Raw genomic sequence first — 5,746 nt, forward strand, 5'->3', positions numbered from 1 at the left:
ACAATGACTAAATGTAATAATGTAATGTTGTTACAGTAGCTAGTCAGACATGAACAGGGCAGAAGAGAGCTCCTCCACCCAACCAAACCAGGAATGTCAGATGACCATCAGGTGTTGGATCAGACAGTCATTACACTGTAACAATAATAAATTAATAATAATAGTAATAATTGGCTGCAGCCAGTGCCAGGGAAAGGCAGTCTCCCAATAGATAGAAAAAACCTGAAACTGGTGATCAGCAGCTTCTTGATAAAATCTCACGGCAGGGTGCAGTGGCTCACTCCTGTATTCCCAGCACTTTGGGAGGCCAAAGCCAGCTGATCACCTGAGGTCAGGAGTTCGAGACCAGCCTGGCCAACATGGTTAAACTCTGTCTCTACTAAAAATACAAAAATTAGCCAAGTGTGGTGGCATATGCCTATAGTCCCAACTACTCAGGAGGCTTAGGTGAAATAATCGCTCAAACCCAGGAGGCGGAGGTTGCAGTGAGCTGAGATGGCACCATTGTACTCCAGCCTGAGTGACAAGAGTGAAACTCCAGCTCAAAAAAAAAAAGATCTCAGGAGCTGGGCAACTGGGCTCAGGCATGCGCACTAAAGAAGCACAGTGGCAGAATGTAACTGGTACATGACCTTCTAGGAACATTCGACTGGTAAGGGAAGAACACCTCAGATGAGCATGCATACAACTCCAGCAAACACACTGTGCATGTGGCCCCTTCCAAGAGCTGGCAGGCCACTGCACATGTGGACAGCCCATCCCAAGGGAAGAATCAGGGAGAAAGGACCCAAGACTCAGGAAGTATGCCAACATATAAAACCCTAGGTCAAAGGTCAAACAGTGCACTTGACTCTCTCAAGTTTCCTACTTGGCCCTCTTCCAAGTGTACTTTACTTCCTTTCATTCTTGCCTTAAAACTTTTTAATAAACTTTCACTCCTGCTCTAAAACTTGCCTCAGTCTCTCACTCTGCTTTATGCCCCTCGGTCAAATTCTTTCTTCTGAGGAGGTAAGAATTTAAGTTGCTGCAGATCTGTCTGGATTTGGCACCACTAACAACATGGCATTCTGGATGGGATCCAGAAATAGGACTTAAGGAAAAAACCATTGAAATCTGAATAAAGCATGGAATTAATTAAAAGTATCGAGTGGTTGTGACAAATGTACCATAGTAATTTGAGGTGTTAACACTAGGGAAAACTAGGCAAGGAGTACGTGAGAACTCTCTATCATCTTTGCAACTTTTCTGTAAATCCAAATCTAAACCTACAAAAATAAAAAGCTTTACCAAAATAAAAGAGAGAGAGAGAGAGAGAATGAGAGAGGGCAGGACACAGGGGCTCAGGCCTATAATCCCAGCACTTTGGGAGGCCAAGGCAGGTGGATCATTTGGGGCCAGGAGTTTAAGACCATGCTGGCCAACATGGCAAAACCCTATCTCTACTAAAAATAAAAGAAATTAGCCAGGCACGCTGGTGCACTCCTGTAATCCCAGCTACTCAGGAGGCTGAGGCATAAGAATCACTTAAACCCAGAGGTGGAAGTTGCCGTGAGCCAAGATAGTGCGACTGCACTCCAGTGAGACTCTGTCTCAATTAAAAAAAAAAAGAGAGAGAGAGAGAGAAAGAGAACTATACATTTATAGTCAGGTAAAGAATGCTGAAACGAAATTCAAATGGATGCAAAACTGGCAAAACCAGCCAATATCCACAGGGTAATAATCAGTTGCTTTCCACTAAAGACAATTTTACATTTTTATAGATAGGAATAATTTGAAGACAGAAGTTTACTTCTATCTCTGCAGAGTTGTAAGACAGCCTGGTCAAAGATAAATACTGCATAGCCCTATAGGACCAGATAATTCCCAGTCTCCAGCATTCCATTACAATAATATCCAGAAGTCTCTTTTGCCCAATTCAAAATCTGCCACAATTTCTTTTTAAAAAAGATATAGGGCCCAAATTACAAAAAGCCCTTAAAACAGACTGGCCTGACTTGGCAAAAAGGCTAACAGACATACACAAATATTCAAAAGGTCATGGAAAGCACTGCTAAGTTATTACAACACTGTAAACTGAAAAATAACCCAAAGATCAAGATAATTTATTGGTCCCCCCGGGATACCCTACAGACTGCCAAAAACATATATCATGCCTTAGAGTTAAAAGCATTTGTTTATGTTGCCTAGGCAACACACTAGCAAATGGTACAGTAATAAAATAAGATTTTAAAAAGCAAATTGAATAAAAGAACAATCAATATTAAGTTTCAATCTAAAATCCACCTCCTTCCTGGTTACACAAACTATTCATCTTAGAGACAGAGTCAGCTATTAGGTGGAAACTATCATTTTTCCAGGCCTTATATTTTCATGTGGAAGGACTTCTACAAGACTGATACTCCTGGACTCAGTCTCTATCTATGATAAGAAACAGCTCCATGACAAAATACATGGTTGTGGGCCAGCTGCAGTGGCTCATGCCTGTAATCCCAGCACTTTGGGAGGCCGAGGCAGCCAAATCACTTAAGTTCAGGAGTTCAAGACAAGCCTAGGCAACACTGTAAAATCTTGACTCTACAAGAAATGCAAAAAAAACTACACTTTTACAAATGTAGTTTCGTTAGCATTATCTGTTCACCTCAGTAGATAACTGTCCCATATTCTTAAACTAAAATAATTGTTCTTGAATACACAGTTCCCTTATGGGCTAGAAGAATGTGATGACAAGACATTCTTTCTTCCCGGCGTTTACTGTCAGAATGAAGACGATTCTCAGCAATCAAACTGTTAACATTCCAGAAAATGTTGACATCACTCTGAAGAAACAGTTACTATGAAGGTCCCCAGAGGAACCCTGCAGAGGGACTTCAATCACACGAATGTAGAATTCAGTCTCCTTGGAAAGAACAAGAGGCTCCAGGTTGACAAATGGTGGGGAAACAGAAAGGAACTGGCTGCCATTCATACTACTTGAGGTCCTGAACAGAGCATGATCAAGGGCGGAACTCTGGGCTTCCATTACAAGATAAAGTCTGTGTAAGCTCACTTCCTCATCAACATCATACTCTGGGAGAATGGGTCTTTTGTTGAAATCAACAATTTCTTGGGTAAAAAATATATCCGCAGGGTTCAGATGAGGATAAATGTTGTTTGTTCAGTATCTCAAGCCCAGAAAGATGAATTAATTGTTGAATGAAATGACACTGAGCTTGTTTCAAATTCAGTTGCTTTGATTCAGCAAGCCATACCAGTTAAAATCAAAGACATCAGGAAAATTTTGGATGGCATCTATGTCTCTGAAAAAGGAACGGTTCAGCAGGCTGATAAGATCTAAGAGTTGTCCAGCTTCAGAAACAAGATGCCAGATGAATGCTAAGACTTATTTGTGATTTTTTAAAGAGAGTCTTGCCCTGTCACACAGGCTGGAATGCAGTGGGACAATCACAGCTCACTGCAGCCTCAACCTCCTGGGCTCAAGCAACCCTCCCACCTCAGCCTCCCAAGGAGCTAAGACTACAGGCACGCACCAACATGCCTGGCTAATTTTTTGTATTTTTTTGTAGAGACAGGGTTTTTCTATGTTGCCCAGGCTGGTGTCAAACTCCTGGACTCAAGCAATTCTCCTTCCTCAGCCTCCCAGCGTGCTGGGATTGCATGGGTGAGCCACTGCACCTGGCCTTATTTGTGATATTTTTATTATGTAATAAAACACCTATTGATTTGGGCCTTTTTCTTAAAACAAAACAAAATAATTATTCTTTACAACTATCACCCAAAATGTAATTGTTTTATAAAATAAGCCCTTGTAATTAGAAAACTGGGTATACAGATGAGGGGTATATTTTGCCATTAAATTATCCTATAGAAGGTAACTATTGATATTTCTCTCTGTCCATAGAAGCTGGAAGTAGTTGTTGCCCTGGATCTTCTCCATGTGTCCTTTCAGATCCACTCTCCATCTTTCTGTATCCTATTCTGTGTTCCAGGAAGCTGTTCTGTCTGTACTGAATCAACCCTTACTCTAACTTCCAGTTGGGTGTAGCCAATGAAAGAAATGGTAATCAAAGGTAGGAGGAGAGGGAAAACAGGCTGCAGTTTGGCAGAGGCTGCATTTCTCTGTGGAAGGTCACAGGTCCTGTCAAGTTTGACCCACAGTTCTTGCTGGTTTTTGAAGAAAATTATTCCTTCCTCTTACCCCTTCAGAATGATAACTGCTTCTTGTTGTTGCTAGCCCTTGGTCCCTCACTATCCCCTGGTGGTTTTCCTTAACCTTTCACATACCTGGCTAATTATCCCTTCATTCAACCTACATCCAACTCTCTTTTTCTTTCTTGCTTGCTTTTTTCTTTGTTTCTTTCTTTCTCTTTTCTTTCTTTCCCTTTCTCTCTCTCCTTCCTTCCTTCTTCTCTCTCTCTTTCCTTCCTTTTGTCTCTCTCTCTTTTCTTTTCTTTCTTAGAAAGAGTCACTCTGTCACCCAGGCTGAAGTGCAGTAGTGTAATCTCAGCTCACTTCAACCCCCACTTCCTGGGTTCAAGCTATTCTCCCACCTCAGCTTCCCCAGTAGCTGGCATTATAGGCACACGCCACCATGCCCAGCTACTTTTTGTATTTTTAGTAGAGACGGGTTTTCACTATGTTGGCCAAGCTGATCCCAAACTCCTGAGCTCAAGTGATCCACCCACCTTGGCCTCCCAAAGTGCTGGGATTACAGGTGCCACACCTGGCCATCTTTCTTTTTTCAATAGAGATGGGGGTCTCACCATCTTGCCCAGGCTGGTGTCAAACTCTTGGGCTGAAGTGATTCTCCAGCCTCAGCTTCTGAAAGTGATTGGATTACAAGCATGAGCCATCACCAAGCTCAGCCTCTCCTTATCTTTTGAAAGTGTGCCATCTGTTTTCTCACAAGACAGCAGCTTTGACATTTTTTCCAAGCCAAAATTATATCCGCTGTTGTACAGAACTTTAGAAACCTATTTTTTTATTTATATGTTACAGTGGATAAAACTGCTTCTTCAGAAATCCTTAAATCCACCTTCATATATAACCAGTTATTCATCCAAATACACGTCCTAATTTGCCCTTTCCCCAGTGTAACTTCCCCGTTTGTTCTTTTGATCTCTAAATCACAGTGTCTTGTTAAATAATATAAAATACCCTACTCCACAAGCCCTTGCCATGGACTAAACCTTGAAAAATCCCAACATTCAACACTTCTCAAAAGCCCAGTTGAGAAAACTGATTAGGATTAAGTGAAGTATACAAAGTTCATACGTTAATCTCTAGTAGAGTAGGACTGTCACATTAGTATATTTAGACCATATTACATCTGAAGACTTGCTTTTATTTTGGGACTATATCAAAGATTCTGATTTTATCAAGGAACAATTAAAGAAATTGCCCTACAAAATTTGATACTACATTTGCTGTAGGGACATCGTTTAGCATATTTCTCACTCTCTCCTGTGTTTAGTACTTGGGGTTGTAGTTCAGTGTCTTCTACAAAAAACTTTTTTCGCCCTTTGTTCGTAGTTCTCATTCACCAAGCAACATCCCGATTTCTTTGTTACTCTCTACACATAAAAATAATATGCTGATTAGGCCGGGCGCGGTGGCTCAAGCCTGTATTTCCCAGCACTTTGGGAGGCCGAGGCGGGTGGATCACGAGGTCAAGAGATCAAGACCATCCTAGTCAACATGATGAAACCCCGTCTCTACTAAAAATACAAAACATTAGCTGGGCATGGTG

At 41.5% G+C, this 5,746-nt stretch overlaps 1 pseudogene; it reads left to right on the forward strand.

Moving 5' to 3' along the window:
- The first annotated feature begins 2,759 nt into the window (after nucleotides 1-2,759).
- LOC108293331 lies at nucleotides 2,760-3,334 on the forward strand (annotated as a pseudogene).
- Nucleotides 3,335-5,746: the final 2,412 nt, after the last annotated feature.

This window comes from Cebus imitator, unplaced genomic scaffold, assembly GCF_001604975.1.
Source record: "Cebus imitator isolate Cc_AM_T3 unplaced genomic scaffold, Cebus_imitator-1.0 Scaffold532, whole genome shotgun sequence".
In the NCBI taxonomy this organism is placed as follows: Eukaryota; Metazoa; Chordata; class Mammalia; order Primates; family Cebidae; genus Cebus; species Cebus imitator.